General features: G+C 34.6%; 1 protein-coding gene and 1 pseudogene across 5 annotated transcripts in view; one reads left to right on the forward strand and one right to left on the reverse strand.

Annotated features, from left to right (window-relative positions):
* Positions 1-24,807, reverse strand: part of LOC125682097 (ovarian cancer G-protein coupled receptor 1-like) — a 169,065-nt gene that overhangs the window by 127,312 nt on the left and 16,946 nt on the right. For 3 of the 5 annotated variants that reach the window (XM_056154413.1, XM_048922512.2, XM_048922511.2), the window contains exon 2: positions 1,236-1,327. The gene's annotated coding sequence lies outside the window, so the exon portion shown is untranslated. Of the gene's footprint in view, positions 1-1,235; positions 1,328-10,684; positions 10,757-24,807 lie in introns of those variants that run through there. The other 2 variants (XM_056154412.1, XM_056154411.1) reach the window with 1 other exon arrangement.
* Positions 12,626-24,807, forward strand: part of LOC130051458 (uncharacterized) — a 35,839-nt pseudogene continuing 23,657 nt past the window's right edge.

The raw sequence follows: 24,807 nt of genomic DNA on the forward strand, positions 1-24,807 counted from the left end.
TGTTGTGTTTAGAATGAGAGTTAAGCGTTGATTTACAAAATGTACATCAAAGTTCTGATGAAATAGTGTTATTTAGCTATTTCAATAACCATGTCTCAATCTGCGCGCTATATACACTGCAAGAAAGAAAATTGCTGAGAAAACCACGGCATGGGTCTTCTTTAGAATTGCAGTAATTGGATTCATCCACTTTGCAATTAGTTTTCATTCGACGACCACCATTTCTATTTATTTTATCGCATTAAAATTTTGCTCGTGGAAAAAAGTTATAAAATACAATCTAAGCCTGGAGGCAAAAAAAAAAAAAAAAAAACCACACAACAAGCTCTTTCTAATTAGTGTGGTCCCTGTGCTGTGATGTATTGAAGCTACATGTAGTTTACACTTTAAGTGCAACTGACACCAAATGAACGCACAAAACATTCTGGGAGTTCAAGTGGCCAAAAAGAACCCCAACAACTCATTTTGTTTTAAATGCATAGAACAGGAGCAGCTGTAATCAAACACGTTTCATTCATAAAGCAAGATATTATTTTGCATGGTTTAGGCAACATAAGGAAACATTATGTCTAATCATTGCTAATGACGTAACATAATACATGGTTCTCTGAAACCATCTGGTATTCTAACCGTTACACCATAAATACTAAATTCTTTATACAGAGATTTTAATATAAAGATCTGTGTCATTTTTCTGGTCCTTAAAATCTTCAAACAGTAAATTCACTTACTATTTTTTTCTGCAGAAAATGATTAATTGTCTTTTATAAACTATTACACGTAACACCTGACATACATAACAAAATATGTTTGAATCATTACACCTAATTCAATCTCAAAACTCTAAAACAAATATACGATACATCTTGCAATTCACGAGTCTAAAGGGGAATTCTAACTTTTTTTTTCATAAATCGAAAACAGCATAGTTTCCAAAACATGCTAGTAATCGAGAGCATAAAATGGGAATCACCATCCGATTCTTCCTTTTATGATATCTAGGTCACAATTACATATCAATCAAATATTTATTTCGTCAGTGTCAATTTTGTACACAAATCCCCGAGAGAAAGATCAGTTTGGATAAACTGATTCAGTTATTCTAGTAGCATAATTGCATGCATACCCAGTACAACGAAATGTTATGCTAATGAACATAGATCCCCATAGATCCCCTCTACTGGCAATATAGCATATGGCATGCAAATTTATTGAAATAGATGGTGCACACTTACCATTCAATCAAGTAAATATTAACAGTATCCAACGAGGAATCAGCTTGTCTTGTTTTGAAAATCCTCCCTTATCACTCCATTACATAGCATATCTATAAAGAGTCACAATAGATTCATTTAAATGTCGTTCTGTATTGGTTGCTTGACACTACTACAGTCGATGGTGCCGGATGAACGGTTATTGTCAAAAGGAATATTACGCATACGTATTACAAAAACCGAGGTTTTTCTGATATCGAAAATGGCTGCTGGTACTCTTTGATGTTGTTTGGCAGAAGAAGAAGAAATAGAAATACCAAAGGATTGATCAAGGTTGTAAAAATAGAACTTGTCGATAAAGTTGTCAGTACATTAACTTAAAAAATCGTTAATTATTCGTAATCAAAAACATTAACAATGATGGATAGCCTACTTCACTCTAGCATCCGACACTGGTTAAATTGCCATAATCTGTTTTCGTAGACGATAAAATTTCCAAACAAATGTGCAGCAATTTCCAATTAGCACTCTGACATAATATTAGTAACATCTCAAATACCAAATCTTTAACGTCAAAATAAATATCAAATCTCTTTGTGGCCCTATAGAATGATAAGAGATGTGGTTTTTGTTATCTTGAGACAGTTTGAGGTCTTCTATAGTGGTGAAGAAATGCAAATTGGAATTTCTGCATCAGAATTCTGGTGCTATGTTGCGGAGGGAAAATTGCATCCGTTTGTGGAGCTCCAGAATATTAAGTGATAATATACGTCTGACGTAATTATTTCTCTTGATATTACTATATATGCTGCCTAAAAGAACTCAAAATCTTTGATAGCGATCGGCAAATACCGCATTTTAACAATTAATTGCGATCGTGAATATTCTTTACACCAACAAATGATTTGGTTGTGCGATCTTCCTAACAAGTATTCAATCTGTTTTAATTCTTGCTGATTTTACCACATAATGTAATTAATATTATTCATGTCGACATAATCTATACTCAAAGAGATTATATGACATGCATTAATTAATATAAAAAAAAAATACTTTAGTTTGTGTTTTAGTTTGTTTGTTTGGGGGGGGGGGGGCAAAGTTTGGGACCATATTGTTTTTACTGTTTCTTATTATTATTATGTTCACAAACAAAGTTTGGTAACACTTTGTTTCTTATTATTATTAAGGTCTTCCGTTTTCCAGCGAGTGTATTGTTTGTTTTTAAGGTCTTCCGTTTTCCAACGGCACGACTTGTTAATATTTTATGTATATGTTACGTCATTATTCAGACATCTCGGCAGTCTCAGCCTAGCAATTTTGTATGTGTTTATAAAAACCTAATCAATATATAAACCAATATGTTTCCACTTGAACGGTGAACGCACAGTGCACACACAAAAGAAGATTTCTTATGTACATTGTCTACAATATTACATGTACAAATACATGTATACATGAACATTTTACAAAACATAAGTAGATCTCTAATTCTGACATTGGTAATTCTAACTCTACAGATATAGGTCTATCATCCCTGAAAATTTTATTTCTCTACCTCAAACCATCTTTGAGAACACTCGCAGACAAGATTTTTAACCGGAAGCCAATATCTCGGGACCGGAAGTGAGATTTTCAAAAAACTGCGTTTTATACCCTTTATATTAAGAACTCACCTGCAAAAAATATTAGTATATAAAAATCTATTGAGGCGTTTTTGAGTAATCACATTTAAAGGCTAAACCGATTGAGCTAACTCTGCAAAGAGAAAGTAATGAATAATTCAGAAGTGTGGGGTCCGATTTCAAAAAGATAAATATATTTTGTTTTAGTTTTCAATCCTTATTGATACAGCAAATGTGAATTAAAAATATATAAAAGATAAAAGAATTAAATTTTTTACAAAACAAAAGTAGGCCTCTTATTCGGACAGGAAGTGTCACCGATGAATTTAACATCTACAGACATAGGTCTATCATCCCTGAAAATTTCATTTCTCTATTTCAAACCTTTGAGAACACTCGCAGACAAAATTTATACCGGAAGTCAATATCTCGTTACTGGAAGTGAAGTTTTCCGAAAACTGTGTTTTGTAAAAAAAAATTATAAAAATTTCGCAGACAACGAGAAGATCACTGGATCAGGACCCTAGGCACTGCATTTCCATATGGATGCAATGATAATGTATATGATGTGGGAAATTTGACTAGTCCACAAGAAAATAACGTGAATGTGATGGGACTCTTTCCCAATACTCAAAGACGGAAACGCAATCATGGACACCGTTCATATAAAAGACCAAGTATGAATGATGTCACGTTTGATTCACTTTTGCCTTACGTCAACAGACAATTGGGTCCACATCATATTCGTACAAAACTTTACTCTGTTCCATTGAGAGTTTTACATACGTTATTTGAAGAAACTACAGCTAGTCTATACTTGGATTTTTCAACACCTGAATATAGACTGAACTCTATGATTATGGATGTTGCCTATCACAGGCTCTTTAAACCAGCACGGGTCATGGACGATATTCCTTCCAAATCATGCCGCCTGTTCTTTAAGCTCAAATTTACAAACAAAGGAATATATGCCGTCAACATAAGCAACATTCTTGGTCATAAAAGGGTTCAGTCGTGTATTTCAATTTATTTCAATTTCAAATCTACACCCTGTATTTCCTACAGCTATACTTCTACTATTGCATCCAAACTTTTTAATTATAAGCAAACGTTGCAGTGCCTAGATATAGACCATCTTGTACGTAATCCACCAACGTGTTCTTGTACTTCATCTTCTTTCAACTATAGTCCAGCTGGACATGTCATCACTGGTGATGTTGATATAGTTGAAAATGAGGACCTCAGATCACTTATTCTAAAAGGTCATAAATACAGAGAACCTCGGTCTTTTAATTGGCGACAGAACTTCATCTCTATTATGAATTCTGACGAAGATTATGCCAGACGATGGGCTAAATGTGAAAAAGAAGAACTTGATAATTGTCAGAATGGGTTAAAAGCATACGAAGAATAGTAAAATCCCGCATTAGACATATTAAAACAAAAATACGTACCATCTATCCTTCTGTGTTTAGTAAACCAGAAGTGATAAAAGAATTAGATAGGTTACATGAGAAATATGTTTTGGTTCCAGCTGACAAAGCTAATAACAACATTGTCTTTGTTTGCAAGGCTCATTATTACAACTCTATTTTAAACGAACTTGGCATTAATTCCACTTTTGGTAATCGTACTTATACTCCAACTGCCCCTTCAAAACAGAAAATTCTTCAAAACCATGCTTCAGTTTTAGACACATTTAATATCTCAGTCAATGGGTCGAATGAATATGAGTTACCGTACATATACTGGATTCCTAAACTACATAAAACCCCTTACAAACAAAGATACATTGCTGGATCCAGTAAGTGCTCTACCAAGCCCCTATCGTTGCTCCTCACGAAAATATTAACAGCTGTGAAGGAGAAACTTCAAACTTACTGTGCGACTACATATACCAGAAGTGGTGGTAATCAAATGGATTCTAAAAAATTCTAAAGAACTTTTAGTAAACTTAAAATCGCAAAACTTTTCCCAAATCAATAACATCAAAACCTATGACTTTTCAACACTATACACGACCATTCCTCACGATAAATTAAAGACTAGACTTTTTGACATCATAGACAGTTGCATCTTCAACAAAAATGGACAAAGGAAATATTCATATCTAGTCATCAGTCATCCAAAAACTTACTTTGTTAAACACCACTCTGATTCCACGCACAAGTACTCTGAAGTTGAAATAAAAAATATGCTAGAGTTCCTCATTGACAATATCTTCGTGGTCTTTGGTGATCAGATCTTCCAACATTCTGTTGGAATTCCCATGGACACGAATTGTGCTCCTTTGTTAGCTGACCTGTTTCTATATTCATATGAAGCAGAATTTATTCAAAAACTTATACGCGAGAAGAGGAAATTTCTTGCTGTGGCCTTCAATTCGACATTTAGATATATCGACGACGTTTTGTCTATAGGCCAATCCGAAAACATGAGTTATCTTTCCTTGATCCGGAACGTAGTGCGCTTGCGTAACAGTAGGTTAAGACTTCCGGGTAGTATATTCGAGAAGCGTCATTAGCAACAGTGCAGAAGGCCGCAAATATATTGCTGTATAATTTTACAGTAATCACGCCAACAAATATGTTAACGTTAATAAAATTTCTCAATGCATAGGTTTACTTCATACACGTGAAAATAACCAACTTTGCGTGTAAAAATAATAGAAAATTAATGTTGTAAGTAGAGGAGGACACCCCCCCCCCCCCCCCGATAGAATGTTCTATCGTTAAACTGATGTAATTTCCTACGACGGGCCTGTCCCGAGACGCAGTAAGATCATTCTAACTAACCCCCCCCCACCCCCCCACCCCCCCACCCCCATTTTCCAGGATTTCACGTGTTTTATAACTAAAATTAGTATATATCATATATTGCATACATTTCCTCAGGATCTTTAACCCGTGTTTTAATACGGTTAGATTTATAATAAAATATCAGAAGTTCAATACCAATGTAGTACATTCAGCGATAAAAGTTCTGCCACGGTGTACGTCTAGGTATGTCGGACTGACACCTCTAGATTCTGAAAATGTCCATCTCCTTTGATTGGCGAGTAAAATTTAACCCAGCCTGTACTTGTAAATGAAACAGAGGCCACTGACAGATTTCCAGCTGTCTGCCCACAAATTTTATACAGTTTCAAATACAAGTATAACCATAAAGAAATTCGTCGTCACAAACCATCTTTAAACTGACATTTAGACTTGCAATGCTTTGAAAATAAAATAACGTATAATTGAACGCCCTCAATTTATAGTCGGCAAGAGTATGTACCTGTAAATACAGCCATTTTGAGTAAAATATTTGGAGTTTTACTCAAATTATTTTGTAAATTTGTGGCGAAAGGGGGTGTCTAAATCTGTCATTGCAATTTCTGTTATGACACGATACGTGCCTATACATAATCAAGTAGATTTCAAGGGGGCTAAAACGAATAAAAGAGGGAAGATACAGAGACGTCAAAAGCATTATATTGGGGGTGGGGGTAAACTTACCTATCCCCCAGAGAGTACATTTGAAAATATGCCCCCCCCCCCCGGGATCACACAGGTCTATGAAAAATAATATATATCAGTCTAGCAATATTGAACAAAATTAATAAAAAAAATTATTTAGTTACCTATTTTACTGCATTTTAAACATATCAGTTGATATTAACAAAGCCAGCATCATGCTGCAGTGTACAAATGATTTGCACGTCCAGGTACTTTGGAGAAAGTTACCCAAAGATTGCAATCTGGTTTATTTTTGAAAGAGTCGATTGGTGGTGGTAGTGGAATAATTTTAGCCCTGATAAAACAATGAGAGCGTTGATTTCCTAATTTAATTGATTTTTTTTATTATTTTGAAAAGAGGGGGGAGGGGGCATGTTATGCAAGATCTTTGCACCACAGGCACTCGACGTTTTAAATATCTGTAATAAAAAAATTGCCTACAAAATAATGATGTCAGTCGTTATTGGAGACATACGTAAACAAATGAATGTCTGCGTGATTTCCAATTTTTAAAATTCTCCCCCCCCCCCCTCCCCCCGAAAAATCACACCCGACTCGATCAGAAATTATTTTTTTGTTTCCATTAACATTTTCTTACTCTCTCGTACAAATGATTTCAACTGTTCTCGATTTTGAACAGCGCCCATACTAATATAACTATATATATAATATATATGCGCAGTGCAGTCTGACTGTGTTACTACCCGGAAGTTGTCATATTCACACTAAATGTAAGAACACAAAGAGAGATAACTCACGTTTTCGGAAAGGCCTATTAACAATGATAACTTTCATTCATATGTCGATTCGATATATCCCTGTGAGCTCGAAATAAAAGACACCACAGAGTCGTCCACTTCTGCTTCATACTTAGATATTTTATTGAAAGTAGACATTAACGGCAAACTGACAACTCAACTGTATGACAAACGGGATGATTTCAGCTTCTCCATCGTCAACTTCCCATATCTATGTAGTAATATTCCATTATCACCTGCATATGGTGTTTATATCCAATGATTTTTTTGGGGCCAAAATGCCACCGATATTCGACTGTTTCCCCTCACTAAAATTAGCCATTTTTTCCCAATTATATATATAATTATGTTTTTCCCAATTTCAAATCTAGGGAAATTAGACCATTTAAAAAAAGGGTTACCGTATGTTGCTGACAAAGAGTAAATGCGTTTTTTCTTCAGTTTTATTCTCCAAACCACTACACATGCAAAATGTTTTGTAAAGAATATGTAAAACAGTAGAGGCATCCATATAAGCAGATATGCAGTGAAGTATATAGTTTCCAGGTACACATTAAGCCATATTGTTGACAATTTATTTTGACCGCCATTATATGTAGGGTCAGGCTAATAACAGGAAGTGGCCAACAGTATAAGGTTTTACTAAAATCCGAAAAATACAAACAGGAGAGACATTCTGGAAACTTGATTATTAATATAATATTTACAAGATTATGGGTACAAATGCTGGTGAATTAATAATTTATTATTTTCTTTATGAAATTAGACAATAAATATTTCTTAGAAAAAGTAAATAATATCTATATAAGGTGTTACTTCCAATACATATTTAATGTTAAATAATGATTTATTTTATGATTTTAAATCAGATCTGAAATAACCCTCAAATAAAAAAAAATGTTATTTGATTATTTTATGCATCTTTACCATTTTAATTTACTATGAATGATTTTTTCCCAATTTGAGGAAAATGTCGCTAGTTTTTCCCAATTCAAAAGTAGGGGTGGTAGTTTAAAAAAACAAAACAAAAAATCACTGATATCTCTCAACTGATTCGATACACAAGAGCTTCTTCCGCGTATAGTCAGTTTTTAAATCGAGGCAAGCTACTGACAAACAAATTGATGGTACAGGGGTTTCAACAGTCTCGATTAAAGTCAGCAATTCGCAAATTCTATGGTCGTTATAACGATCTAGTTCGTCAATACAACCTATCATTGGGTCAAATGCTGTCTGACATATTTCATACCGATTGTTAGGCCATTCTTGGCAAACTGATTTTGACTATGGATAACTCAGTTTACCTGATCGGGATATGGGGATCACGGCGGGTGTGGCCGGTTGACAGGGGATGCTTACTCCTCCTAGGCACCTGATCCCACCTCTGGTGTGTCCAGGGGTCCGTGTTTACCTAACTATCTATTTTGTATTGCTTATAGGAGTTATGAGATTGAGCACTGTTCGCTATCTTCACCTTTCATTGAGGTGTTTTTGAGTTATCGCATTTACAAAGAGGGGAAAATAATAATAATGGCAATAAAACGAAACCAGGAACGCATTACTAATAATGAGTAGGTCTTCCATTACACTAATTCCAGTGCACAGCTTCAAGCTCATACGAAAACCATTCAAATATATCTGAGAAAGTGCCTTGACAAAAGGGAAAGCAATTGCTTTTCTTCTTTTTTTTTAATATCATTAGATAGATCTGATTGAGCTGATCAACTTCTAATTAATGAGTAACATCATACGTTTCTTGAGACAAAAGTTATCGGGCTCTTAAGGCAAGCCATGAGGCCCGCGGGCCTTTTTCTTGATGTCAAAACTAAACAACTTTTGTTCTAGATGTCTTATCAAAAGTTTCTCGAGAAAAAAGTTACTGATTGCAACACTTATCTGACTGTTCAGACGAGCCATATGACCCGTGGGTCATTTTCTTGAGTGTTCGAAACTTGTTGCAAAACCTAACAACTTTTGTTCTACATGTCTTATCAAAAAGTTATCGGTGACACTAATCTGTCTGTTCAATCGAGCCATTCTTCTTGAAAGCATTAGCTAGAGCTTGCGAAACTGAACAACGTTTGTTCTATATGTCTTGTTAAAGAGTTCCTCAAGAAAGAAAAATGTTAAAGTTTTTTATTGCGACACATATCTAAAATGTTCAGGCGAGTTATGACGCCCACAGGCCTACTTTTTTATATCTTTCGAAAAATCTTGCAAACCTGCAAAGATTTGTTCGACATGTTTTATCAAAAGTTTCTTGACAAAAAAGTTATTGGCTACGGCACAAATTCAAATGTCCAGGCGAGCCATGAGACCCACGGACCTATTTTCTGATGTTGCTCGAAAGATCTCAATAAACTGTACAACGTTTGTTATGCATGTCTTAACAAATTATTTACGAATAAAGAGTTATAATTTAAAACGTGCGAAAAAATCGGGTGCTTTTTTAAATTAAATGTTCGGACCTAGACGAACTTCGAGGCCCTTTGACAGATATCATTGAAATTTTTAACATGAGCATAGATACACCTCGTCTACAATCGTTGAAAATTTCAACCTTCTATCTTGAATGGTTTCGAAGAAAAGGTCCGGAGAGACCCTCTGAAAAATCGAAAATCGGCGATATTTAGAACCGGAATTGACGTGATTAAGTCGAACAGAAATTTTCTTTAAGTTAGATCAATATCTACCATCCCTGACAATTTCATGAAAAGCTGTCCACGCGTTTTTCAGTAATCGAGTAAGAAAAAAATTATAATATAGAAAAATATTAGTAACTAGAAGAGATCTCGTTGCGAACAACGAGTAGGTCTTCCTTGGGACTCAGAATAGATGAGATATGACGGTAGAGAAAAACATTGAATGTTTCTGGATTTCTAGATACCGAATGTTGAGAAGTGCTCTTATAAAGAGATTAAGCATAGCAATTTTACCATAAATTCGGACATATACTTAAAAGACTATATACTCTTCTGGGCCCCTTATTTGAAGGGCCAGCCCCTTTTTCTTAATATCAAAAGAAAAGGTCTTGTGTTTTAAAAAAAATTTTGTTCAATGTGTATTCAGAAATTGTTTACCGTTTTCGAGTTATTTACTTAAGTATTTTATAGAAGTTGACCTTGTAACTGGGAGCGTTTAGCGAAGAAATGAAAAGTGCATATTGTTAAGAACATTATTCTGAATAACTTTTGTTCAATAATGCTTTTCAAAATATTTGTCCTTTTCAAGATATAAGAGGTGAAATATTGATGGCTTGGTCCTTTGAACCTCCTAATTACGTAATATCTTTGACGTAAAACATCCCCCTCCCCCAAAAAATCTTTTTCCTGTACAACAGCCCCAAAAATCCTTTTCATGTACTACAGCATGTGAATTCACTATAGATCTTGCATACATTTAAAATAGGACTAAATGATATTTTTCATCGCAAAACAACCTAAAGCTGCCATTCAATACGCTGAGTGCATGTAGATATACAATCTTTTGCTGGGGAGGCACTATAACTACATGCAATTTTCTCATTCAATTCTTGTAAATAATACTTAGTATCTTACATCTGGAAGTGCATAAGAATAGGTATTTTTTACCAAGGAGGGGGGAAGTCCGCACTCCAATCCCTGTGCATCTAACATAGCCTCTTCCAATGAAATAAGGGTGCTTAAAAGAACAACAATGAAATTTTTTGTACGTTTATGAAGATCACACATTAGAATAGAATAAACAAAATCTTCATATTATATACAATGTCGTTAAGGTGGTGATATTCTTAATTTTATATATTAATCCCCATGTATTGTAGGTAGCACTGACGAATTATTCATACATAGAGCAAATTAGAACAATATGATATTGTACAGAATCCCTCTCTTTAACGTCTACAAGGATTAAATATACCAGCCCCTTGTAAATAAAATATTTAATGTAGATTCAAGTTTGCTACATGTTGTAACACACCATCCCCTTTTTATTTAAATAGACAACAATACATTGCATGACATCCATTCAAAAGCTGATCATAATCATTTGATGTCAAGCATACTACCGTATCTTTTCATAAACATATAAACATAAGCAGGATTTCCCTGTCCTTGTGAGTTAAGTTGCATTGATTAGTTGATTTATCATACATTCTATACTAAACTAATCCTAAAGGGGGGGGGGGGGGGGTATCACCAGGATTCACATCACTGGGTGAGGTATATCAAGTACCAAGGAATGGAAACTCGGCTTGACGGGTTGCTATTTTTAAATTCTAAAAAACCAGAAGATTGTATTTAAGTTGCTCAAAACAAGCTCGTAATTTAATTAGATCCGCCACTGCTTCAGTTGTAGTATGACGTCAAACATAGACTGTGACGTCTTACATGTCATTTTAGAACAGTGACTTTCCAAAAATGCATTATGACATGATAAATGGCAACATTTACAAGTTGTGTTTTGTGTTTAAACAAATTACGTTCAGTTGGGTGTTCTTACTTTTTGCTATGCACAACAATTCAAAGTACATGTAGCTATTTTAAAATTCGGAATTTTGCTGTCTTTTACCAATGTGCACAGGAAAATATACAATATCATGTAGGCCTATCTATACAAAATTTGGTAAGCATATGACTTGCAATTAATCATCCTACTCGGTGAACATATGTACAAAATATGTACCCGGTAGGCCGGGAAATTATACACATTTGAAGTATTATTTGAAGTACATATTTCCATTATCACCGAGAGCTCGACGAGTAGTATAGGCGGCTGTATAGGGAGGGGGGGGGGTTGTAATTAATCATTCTAAAAATAGAATTTCTAAAAATAGTAACAAATCTAAAAGTAGAGTGATCCTGACCTACTTAACGGAGAATGGACCAATGACATGGTAGGATGAGGTAGAATGGAAAACCCAATGACGTCAATGAAAAACCCCGAGATAATCACAGAGGACAATCGGAAATTCCAATGACGTCATTGCGGGGGCATGGAAAATCCGTCTGGAAAAACCCAAGGACGTTCGGAGGCCGTAACCATTTTTTGACAGGTGTGTAAACACGTCCTTTCGAAAATTAATAAATGGCTAGTGTATATCAATAACAAAGGATCCGAGCATGTAACCAAAAAATAAAATAAAATCCAAAGAAGTCAGTGTTGATTAGAGATACGAGAACGCTCGACTCTGTTAGAGTTAATCACATAGTATAATAGCACTGAGTCACAATCTGGGACATTCAAATAATTTATCGGTCCTCATACTGCAAATTCCTTTCATGCCGACTATTGAAATATTATTTTTCAAATAATATGTTTTATGAGATCATTTTTAACACTTGGCTAATTTGTCTAGTCATGACTATATACTGTATCATGTTATGTAGTCTGTGTTATGTAATCATCTTTTTTAGTTTCTTGATCACAAGTGAAGGACATGTATCTATTTTACACGTTAAGTCATCAGTAATCATAACCAATCATTTTAGCTGATTTGGAGATATATTTTTATCCACCCTCATCAGCAGCCAATGAAATAATGATTAAGTGTCACATGATCATGTCTTTGTTTGTAGCTGTCTAAGTGAAAGGAAGCATTATTTTTTATGTGATTACAGAGGAAACTTTTACTGGCTCCCGTTTCATGTGTCTTTCAATAGAATAGACTACAATCGAACGATTTAGGCGGGCATATTTTGATGAACTGTCGATGTGCAAATAAAATCGTAAGTGACGCTTTATGTAAAATTTTCTTAGGGGAATTTCCCATCGGCACACTGCATGGATCACGGGTTAGCCTAATCGGCGGACCGGATCGATCCGGATTGATCAGAGAATAAGTCCAACGTAAAAAACCATGGCGGATCCATTAGTGGTGGGCGTAATTGGACATTCTTATATACGTCGTTTAAAACAGTTTATTTCGGTGAATCCAACGTATGATAAACTGTGTTTAGATCAGAACGAAACGACAGTGTACTTCCGTGCTCAGGGAGGATTGACCATACAAATGTTGGCGAACTCGCCCCATTGAAGCAGTTTCCCTGTTCCACCTAGCCTATGTATTTTACAAATAGGCGGCAATGACGCGACGAGGAGACCGGCTGATGTGATAGCACAAGACATTTTCTCGTTTGCCAATTATTTAATTATCTGGACAAGGTGTATCTGGCGTTATAATAGGACAATTATTGCGCAGAGACCCCAAAACATCGCCGATTAATTATAATGAGGAAGTGTTTAAAGCTGTATGACCCGATGTTCCCGTATTATTTTTGTACATAATAACTTTAAAGCAGATTAATTACTTTATAAAGTTATTAAAGGACACAACGCATGTTTCTAAACTTTTTAATTTTTTCAGCAAAATTAACTCTTTTTACGCCTAAAACTACTTTAAATGTGTTTTAAATGAAATATTTTGCGTAGTTTTCGAGTTTGAAAGCGATGAAATTCAAATCTTGCGATATGCATATTTTCTTTCGCTAGTTTACGCGCCATTTTGTGTGACGTCATATGCGCCCTCGGGTTTGAAATCATCTATTAGCCATTTCATAAACAGATTAGATTTAATCGACAAAAAACCAATTGTCACGTTAACGGCTTGTAAATAATAATGCATTAAGATGTTTTGTGCCGTGCTCGGGTGTACTAGTTGTCGGTAGAAAGGATTTAGACTGAGCATTTTTCAATTTTTCGAAGGAAGGTACGAGAAAAAAGACGTGGATAATTTTTTTGTTGGAGCAAGAACTTTACCTTAAAAAACACACCCAGTCACCTTTTCAAACATCGCTTGGACAGAGACCCTGATAAACTGCGAGAAAATGGATATATCGAAGCTATAAGCACTGGTAGGCCTATAGTATACATTCTGTTTTGCTCTTCAAATTCAATACACACTCGGATCAACTGACCTTCACCTTGTAACAACATATATCGACGATACAATGTAACTTTTACCAACTGGTAGATTTACAACAACAAAAAATTAAGATAAACTGAACTTTAAATTATACAAATAATAGAATATTGTATTTCCTAACTTTAAATTGAATTATAAAATTATTTCTTTATTGAACTCGTAGCATCTTGAGTGCGTCAGTAGGCTATAACGCCGTGCTCCCACTTCGTACCTCCTAAAGACGTGCAGATCACAATTCAAAAATAGTAATAAGATTGCTTTATCAAAATAAAATAATGTGATTACCACTTTAAATTTGAATATTTTTATTGATTTGTGTGTGTGTTGTCTTTTTCTTTCTTTCCGAAATGCACGCGTGACAATAGCTTGGCATAGGGCCTAGTTGTCAACAATTTAACGTATCATAATTTGTCTAATCCAAAAATAAATAATGATTGCACTGTTTATTTTAGAAAAACAGCACCAATTACAGATGTATAAAGGAATAACATCCCCAAACAGTTTGTAGACAGCGACCCATATAAACATTATTTACTCACAATTTTGCCGATTTCATACACGCTTTACTCGCTATATTTGGGTATTTACATCGTTATATGTGTGCACTGGTGGCGAACACATATAAAACTCGGACAATTTATCAACATCGATTTAAATGTTGCCCATGGTAAATTAATTAGGCCCCTAAAAGTTGAGTTTTTAATAATATCTCGCAGTACTTTCACAATCCGAAGGGCTCATGTGACGTCACTGTACCACGTGACTACCTACCTAATTAACTTGACTTTTTGAAATCGGGGCTTAGATTTAAATCTGTATTGTGGTTAATTATCGCAAAATTTCGGCGAACGAACTATTAGAATTAATTACTATAAGCATAAAGAAGACAAAATGCATGTAATATTGTATACTTTGAAAACATGAGATATGTCCTTTAACTTTCCCTTAATTACATGCTTGAAAACATCTGCATGTAAAAGAAAACAGTACGAATATTATTTAGAAAGTATATAGAGTGGGTACATATATAAATCATCCCCTAATATACGTCTATAAATAGACCCACGCGCGTCAGGGGAATCCCAACATGATGTATTAACTCATACGCAACTGTCTAGTTTTAAAGCTGAAAGAGCGTAAAACAACGAATTACTAAGAGGTATTTGATATTTTCATTTCTATCAAACTTGATGTACGGTACTGTTATAACAAAATACACAGCTTTACACAGATAAGACCACCGATGATCTGAAAGTTTGAACTGGTCACGTGACTGTCACTTGAAATGGCAGAGTGACGCGGTTATTTGTAAACATCGATTTAAAATCAAATAATTTGGGTTAAAACAGGTGAGATAATTTATGATATGTCGTACAACCTCATAACTACATACGTGCGATGATTTAATAGCGTTTTTACGAGATGGAAAAAAATATTGTAATTCGGACCATACAGCTTTAAAATAAATCAGTGTTTGGAACAATTAACATCAGATTCTGACAGAATTAATTTTTGGAAACACAGAGGATTCTGGACTGACCTGCGGTACCTTGGGCCAGATGGTGTCCATCTGGGCGTGTCGAGTATTGGGATTTTCCCTGCACCCATGATAAAATATTTGAGGAGCGTCAAATACGCTATATGCCACGCAATTGCGAATATTTGTCAGTTGTTTCCCCTATTTCAAACATAGGTGGCACAAGACTCGTTTACGTCCTTGTTGACTTCCGGTGTACATAAGATTTATAAGAGAGTGTAAGGTTTTTGTTGTGCAAATAGGGAGCGGGGGTAGAATTCCCGAGATATGAAGCTTTTAAAAAATTCAATTGGTTCATTGTCATCAAATGTGACAGCGACAACGATCGTTTCAAGTTCCACTCAGCGTCGTGCGCTATAAACTTCAGTCTTCAGTTCAGTCCGACTTCACAGATATCAGATGACGGCTTTGTTGCAGAAAGTATTTACGGGGGATTAAACATTTGCTCTGTAGATCGTAATATTCTGCATGAATGTTTTATGCTGAAATTTTATCTATCCTTAGTGATACAGTCATCAATGATCTTATAAGAAAAAGATATGAGAGTCTTTAAAGGGAAGCGGAGTCGAGGCTAGCTTGAGTTACATGTAACCTTGTCGAAGAGATACTAGAAAAAAGTCTCAGAAATGATTTATGTATATGGCATAAAACTTTTTCTTCTTACTCTCATGCACAACCTAAATTCTCCTTCACAACCTTTGGATCACTTGCATAGGCAACGTCATTTACCTCGTATATTTGCTAAATAATACACAAATCAAAGTCCAAATTTTGCTGCAAAGGTCGCAAATGTTGTGAACTAATGGTGAAAATTGACAATTATGTTTAAAATGAAATAAACACAAATTCCTGTCGTAAATACGATTTTCTGGCAGCGTTTTCGCTCCACTGACCCTCGCTTCAGAACAAAAATCGTTGTTAATCGATGACCATTGCATTTTATAAGAGTGTAAAACAATAGAAAATAGAATTACTCATCGAATCACATTCTTATATTTTAATTAAAATCTCAACAATTGCTTGCATTGAGGCAATTTACCATCTATGCATGTGAAATTTGGGTATCTATTGCATAACCGGAAATCGATCTCTTTTGATTTCTATACATAACCTCTTGTTATGCAATTGATCGATTAGCAGGCGTGTCAATGCATAAGCTTAATGATTGCATGTTAAGTAAGTCTTGGAACCTGGTGTAAATGATTGGAATTTCCTTAGGATCAAGCTACAAGTCAACCTTTATGTCGGACTTTAGACTAGAATGGTAAGAAAGTCAAGTGATTTACATTGATTCAAGGAATGTTTCGAGATGTTTCGAGTCGATTCAAAGAATTTTGGTGTTCTAGGTTATCACAAGTCAAATGTAAAATGCATTTCAGTGACTTGTTTTCATCAAAGGTTTTAACAAGTCGAGTTAATGCAATGACTTGTTTTAGTTACGGCTATGACTTGTTCTTAAAGTTATGGCAAGTCAAAATTAAGGATTGTGACTTGTTTCTACGTCATGACAAGTCAGTTAAAGGATGTAAGCCTTGTTCCTAGGTTTGACAAGTCGGTTTAAGGATGTAAGACGTGTTTCTAGGTTATGACAAGTCAGTTTAAGGATGTAAGACTTGTTTCTAGGTTATGACAAGTCAGTTTAAGAATGTAAAACTTGTTTCTAGGTTATGACAAGTCAGTTTAAGGATATAAGACTTGTTTCTAAGTTATGACAAGTCAGTTTAAGAATGTAAAACTTGTTTCTAGGTTATGACAAGTCAGTTTAAGGATGTAAGACTTGTTTCTAAGTTATGACAAGTCAGTTTAAGGATGTAAAACTTATTTCTAGGTTATGACAAGTCAGTCTAAGGATGTAAGACTTGTTTTCTAGGTTATCACAAGTCAGTTTAAGGAGGTAAGACTTGTTTCTACGTTATGACAAGTCAGTTAAGGATGTAAGACTTGTTTCTAGGTTATGACAAGTCAGTGAAGGATGTAAGACTTGTTTCTAGGTTATGACAAGCCAGTTAAGGATGTAAGACTTGTTTCTAGGTTATGACAAGTCAGTTTAATGATATAAGTCTTGTTTCTAGGTTTTGACAAGTCAATTTAAGGATGTAAGACTTGTTTCTAGGTTATAACAAGTCATTTTAAGGATTTAAGTCTTTTTTTCGAAGTCATGACAAGTCAACAATTACATTAGACATGTCTCGAGGTTATGGCAAGTCAAGTTAAGGAAACAAGACTTGTTTTAGGTGGTTACAATTTGACTCAAATATGGAAGTCTATTTTTAGGTTCTTTAAGAACTTGTGTTATGCAAGTAAGATATAGTTGCCACAAATGGATATAAATAATTAAACATTGAGATTTCTTTCTATGATATGATGAATCATGTTAAAGGGGAAAAAGTTTCCCTCTAAATGTCAATTTGATTGTTAAAGTTCATTACAAATACATACACTTGTACCGGTCTTTCAGAATTCATCCAAGACATGCTTAAAAGGAAGGACATTCTTGTTTAGGTTGTCTGAGTTGTAGTGTTGATACTCGGGGATCTCCCTATTATAGGGGTTGTAAATAAGTTGTCAACTTCTTCAATCGTCATTAATAAATGACAATTTTCAACCAACAATATGCATTCTATTGTTAATTGCCAAGAAAAATAACAAAGCTGCGGGACATGAGAAAACCTGTTTCTTCGAATAGTATTTTATATTCTTATAAAAAAGGAGAGCATAAATCTATTTGTTGTGATTTACAAAACTCTCGTTTTGCCAACAGCAACATCGAGGGAGGTCACCTGAGGTTTCGTGACATTTTAAATCTGTCCTATGTATTACTAAGTTTATCTGTTCAGGCAAATAAAAAAATAGATAAAATATCTTTATACCCCCCGAACGAAGTTCAGGGGGGTATATAGGAATCACTCTGTCTGTCTGTCTCTCCGTCCGTCCGTCCGTCTGTCTGTCTCCAGATTCGTGTCCGGGCCATAACTTCTTTGTTCTTTGACATAGGCATACCATATTTGGCACACAGGTGGATCACCATGAGACGATATGTCAAGTACCTTCATGACCTCTATATGACCTTGAACTTTGACCTCAAGGTCAAAATTGATTTTATGACAAGTCAGTTTAAGGATGTAAGACTTGTTTCTAAGTTATGACAAGTCAGTTTAAGGATGTAAGACTTGTTTCTAAGTTATGACAAGTCAGTTTAAGGATGTAAAACTTATTTCTAGGTTATGACAAGTCAGTCTAAGGATGTAAGACTTGTTTTCTAGGTTATCACAAGTCAGTTTAAGGAGGTAAGACTTGTTTCTACGTTATGACAAGTCAGTTAAGGATGTAAGACTTGTTTCTAGGTTATGACAAGTCAGTGAAGGATGTAAGACTTGTTTCTAGGTTATGACAAGCCAGTTAAGGATGTAAGACTTGTTTCTAGGTTATGACAAGTCAGTTTAATGATATAAGTCTTGTTTCTAGGTTTTGACAAGTCAATTTAAGGATGTAAGACTTGTTTCTAGGTTATAACAAGTCATTTTAAGGATTTAAGTCTTTTTTTCGAAGTCATGACAAGTCAACAATTACATTAGACATGTCTCGAGGTTATGGCAAGTCAAGTTAAGGAAACAAGACTTGTTTTAGGTGGTTACAATTTGACTCAAATATGGAAGTCTATTTTTAGGTTCTTTAAGAACTTGTGTTATGCAAGTAAGATATAGTTGCCACAAATGGATATAAATAATTAAACATTGAGATTTCTTTCTATGATATGATGAATCATGTTAAAGGGGAAAAAGTTTCCCTCTAAATGTCAATTTGATTGTTAAAGTTCATTACAAATACATACACTTGTACCGGTCTTTCAGAATTCATCCAAGACATGCTTAAAAGGAAGGACATTCTTGTTTAGGTTGTCTGAGTTGTAGTGTTGATACTCGGGGATCTCCCTATTATAGGGGTTGTAAATAAGTTGTCAACTTCTTCAATCGTCATTAATAAATGACAATTTTCAACCAACAATATGCATTCTATTGTTAATTGCCAAGAAAAATAACAAAGCTGCGGGACATGAGAAAACCTGTTTCTTCGAATAGTATTTTATATTCTTATAAAAAAGGAGAGCATAAATCTATTTGTTGTGATTTACAAAACTCTCGTTTTGCCAACAGCAACATCGAGGGAGGTCACCTGAGGTTTCGTGACATTTTAAATCTGTCCTATGTATTACTAAGTTTATCTGTTCAGGCAAATAAAAAAATAGATAAAATATCTTTATACCCCCCGAACGAAGTTCAGGGGGGTATATAGGAATCACTCTGTCTGTCTGTCTCTCCGTCCGTCCGTCCGTCTGTCTGTCTCCAGATTCGTGTCCGGGCCATAACTTCTTTGTTCTTTGACATAGGCATACCATATTTGGCACACAGGTGGATCACCATGAGACGATATGTCAAGTACCTTCATGACCTCTATATGACCTTGAACTTTGACCTCAAGGTCAAAATTGATTATAAGGTTTTGACATAGTCATACCATAAGACATGGATGTATCAACATGAGACTATGTGTCATTTACATTCATGACCTCTTTATGACCTTGACCTTTGATCTCAAGGTCAAAATTATAGGTTTATACCATGGATTTGTGTAAGGACTATATCTTCCATTTTCTTCTACAAAGGCATACCATATTTTTACACTCAGGAAAGAGGTAATTTATACCTATTAACAACACCCTTTGGTGGATTGGGGTAAGCGGGGGGTATTCTTAATGAGCATTGCTCACAGTACCTCTTGTTTACGTTTTGTTATTTACTTTAATAATGATTAATGATATGTCACACGATACCCTTAGGACTTTTTCATTTTGCACATTACAAATAGCTATTACATTTATATATATATTCGAAATTTTACTAATTAGAACTCAATATTGTTGTAATCAAAATAATAAAACTCTGTGTATTTTCTTTCCAGCCAAACTCAATGCAATTACTTTGGCGTTGACTGAACTTGTCTCATTATTAAAGTAAATAACAAAACGTAATATATATATATATATATATATATATATATATATATATATATATATATATTTATTTGCCTGAACAGATAAGCTTAGTAACACATAGGACGGATTTGAAATGTCACGAAACCTCAGGTGACCCCTCTCGATGTTTCTGTTGACAAAATCACAACAAATAGATATAGTCGGCATGAAAGGAATTTGCAATGTGAGGACCGATAAATTATTTGAATGTCCCTGATTGTGACTCTGTGCTATTATACTATGTGATTAACCCTAACAAAGTGGAACATTCTCGTATCTCTAATCAACACTGACTTCATTGAATTTTTTTTTGTTTTTTGGTTACATGCTCGGATTCTTTGTTATTGATATACACTAGCCATTTATTAATTTTCGAAAGGACGTGTTTACACACCTGTCAAAAAATGGTTAAGGCCTCCGAACGTCCTTGGGTTTTTTCAGACGGATTTTCCAAATCCCCGCAATGACGTCATTGGAATTTCCGATCGTCCTCTGTGATTATCTCGGGTTTTTCCATTGACGTCATTGGGTTTTTCGTTCTATCTCATCCTACCATGTCATTGGTCCATTCTCCGTTAAGTAGGTCAGGGTCACTCTAATTTTAGACTTGTAACTATTTTTAGAATGATTAATTACCCCTCTATACAGCCGCCTAACATATTTTTTAATACAAATATTGTATATACATGTATGGGCGTTCTGTAACAGCTGAACAAACTTTTGATTGAATTTTAAGCACTACGCTTAGACTGATTGGTGTTTGAAAATAAGTGATTTTGACAATTTCATGAATTTCTTGAAATTTGTTACCTCTTTAAGACAGTTGTAAAATGGGGGGGGGGGGGGGGGGGGGGGGGGGGGGGGGCTAACCAAATGACAAACTAGTTGCTTCTTTAGCTGGTTGAGAAATTCCTATTTCTTTTTCTTCTTCCATATTATAAAATAACAAATAGATTTTTAGTAGGAAAATTGGTTGGTTATTATCAATACACATTATCATTTCCAAACACAAAAATGATACTTTTAGTTACACTGGAATGACCCTGAATACATTATTATTATAATGTTTGAACAATATATATAAATATTATTCAAATGTCGGTGAATTTTCCAATCAACAATAACTACAAAATAAATATCTAATTATCAAAACAAATATGAATTATATTCTTGTAAATTTTGTAATTAATCAGTTTCCCCCTTGATCCCTAAAAAATGCTTTGAAATTGCAAGCTTTACATACATTTGAACCTTTTATAACTTTTCTGTACTTAAGTTGCCAACCAATTTTATTTTACAGATATAATATTTAGATTATCCCTAACAAGAATATAGATTTCATTTTCCTAAGAGCGGTTGTAGATATTAATTACAGGAGCAATAAACTTCTGCTATTTTTGAAAATCAGTAAGTGCGGAAATTCATGTTTTTATCCGTTGTCATGGCAACAATTACCCTGGAAAAATTGAGCGTTTGTTATTTTTTAGAAATGGGTAAAACCATTCTGAAACTAAATCAAGTAGATAAGATAACAGAATATTTACTTACAGGAAACATATCTCCCTAAGATAGCTAAAAATCATTGATTTTCACAAGGATTTGTGCACCTGTTGCCAAGGAAATGAAGTCCTTAGATACCAGACCCGTGATGCGTCCAAACTCATTTTTAAGTTTGTGTTTGTAGTAAGTGGGATAAAATCAAATATATATATATATATATATATATTTATATATATATATATATATATATATATATATATATATATATGCAGCTTTTGAAAAACAAAATCTTTGACTTTCCATGAAATGCTTGATGCTTACTGATTTTGACTCTTAAAACTTTGAGCCCCTCTAGACCCCTTTTTCGTCATATGAACAGAAAGATCTTGGAAAACTGCACATTTTTTGCTCTATAAGTCTTAACAAAATATTTCCTAGAAAAGAGATAATCTAGATCAAATGCCAAAAATCAAAGAAATTGACGAAAAATGTTCTCATCCATTTTTTAGGTCCAGGCGAAGGCTTAGGCGAATCACTTCCGGTCAAATGACAAAACATCTAGAATAATGTCTCTATCTTGTGTCAAAATTTCAAGACTATAGCTTTGTTAGTTATGGAGGAGATAGGTGGACAAGGACGACCTTCAAAAAGTCAATAAAAGGGAGATAACTCCCGACCGGAAGTGATGTTTCGCTCAGAAATTGGCATGGAAGTCTCTTCACTAGAAGACATCTTCCTGAAAATCTCATCAAAATCGATTTAGAAATGGCGGATAAAATCGAGGGCACTACCAAGAAAAATAATAATAGTAATAATAACTAGACACGATCTCGTTGCGAGCAACGAGTAGGTCTTCCGTCCGATTCGTTGATGCACTCGGAGTTAAAAAAAAAAAAAAAAAAGACAAATGAGTCCCAATTAATTTCCGACTTTAAGACACTTTAGATATAATCAATTTTTCATATCATAAGCTTCTGAAGAAAAGTTGCGGTGAAATTCGTTTGAAATTCGACTCTCCAGGCGAGCCATAAGGCCCGCGGGCCTATTTCTTGATGTCATTTGTTAGCCCTCTATAGACTCAACAACTTTAGTTCTATATGTCTTTACAAAATATTTACCTGTAAAAAGTTATTGAGATCGACCGATATCGACAAAAAATCGACTCTACAGGCGAACCATTAGGACCATAGGCCTATTTCTTGATATCAATCGATAGATCTCGATAAACTGAACAACTTTTGCTCAATATGTCCTTACAAAATATTTACCAGTTACAAGTTTTTGAAATCGACTGATATCGACAAAAATCGACTCTACAGGCGAGCCATGAGGCCCACAGACCCATTTTTTGATATTGATCGATAGGTTATGACACATTGAACAACTTTTGTTCAATAATGCTTTTCAAAAAATATGTCGTTTTAAAGATATGAGGCGTCAAATATTTACGATTTTGGCCCTTAAAATGTCTAATTACGTAACATATGACCTACTTTTTGATTTGATAAGATCAAGCTCGTTGAGATGAACATTTCCGCTTCTACAACTTATTATAAAATATTAATAGTTTCTGAGATATTCTCCAAAACATTTGGACCCTTCTGAACCCCTAATTTAAAGGGTCAGCCCGTTTTGCTTGATATCGTAAGAAAGGCCTTGTCATCTTAAACATTTTTTGCTCAACAAGTATTTAGAAATTCTTTACCGTTCTCGAGTTATCTCTACAAGAAATATTTAGGGGCCAAACTGTAGCTCCCTAACGGGGCCACATAGGGAAAAAACGAAATGTACATATTGTTTAGATTATCATTCTGAACAACTTTTGTTCAGTAATGCTTTTCAAAATATTTGTCGTTTTCAAGATATGAGGCGTCAATTATTTATGATTTTGGCCCTTAAAATCCCTTATTACGTAACATATGACCTACTTTTTGATTTGATAAGAACAAGCTCGATTAGATGAACATTTCCGCTTCAATGACTTATTACAAAATATGAATAGTTTCTGAGATATTCTCATCAACCTTTGGACCCTTCTGGGCCCCTAATTTAAAGGGTCAGCCCCTTTTGCTTGATATCGTAAGAAAGGTCATGACATTTCAAACATTTTTTGTTCAACAAGTATTTAGAAATTCTTTACCGTTCTCGAGTTATTTCTAGAAGTAATTTTTAGGGGCCAAACTGTAGCTCCCTAACGGGGCCACATAGGGTAAAAACGAAATATGCATATTGTTCAGATCATCATTCTGAACAACTTTTGTTCTTTATTGCTTTTCAAAATATTTGTCGTTTTCGAGATACAAGGGGTAAAAAATTTATGGTTTTGGCCCTTAAAATCCCTTATTACGTAACATATGACCTAAATTTTTATCTGAATAGATTTGGATTGTTGAGATGAACATTTTTTGTTCTTTGACTTATACCAAAATATTAACGATTTTTGAGATATTTGATCTAGACTTTGAGCCCTTCTAGATCCCTAATTTAAGGGGCTAGCCCCTAAATCTTGATATTTTCGAAAAGATCTCGTAAATGTGCACAACTTTTGTTCTACATGTCTTAACAAAATATTTGCAAGAAAAAAGATATTGGAGATGAAAGGTCAAAAATCGCCGAAATCGGCGAAAAATTTTGGCATCCATTTTTTCAGGTCCAGGCGAGCGTTTAGGCAAATCGCCTCCGGTAAAATCGAATCCCCCACAAATCTTCTAAAATGTTTACTCTATCTTGTGTAGAAATTTCA

This window comes from Ostrea edulis, chromosome 2, assembly GCF_947568905.1.
Source record: "Ostrea edulis chromosome 2, xbOstEdul1.1, whole genome shotgun sequence".
NCBI lineage: Eukaryota > Metazoa > Mollusca > Bivalvia > Ostreida > Ostreidae > Ostrea > Ostrea edulis.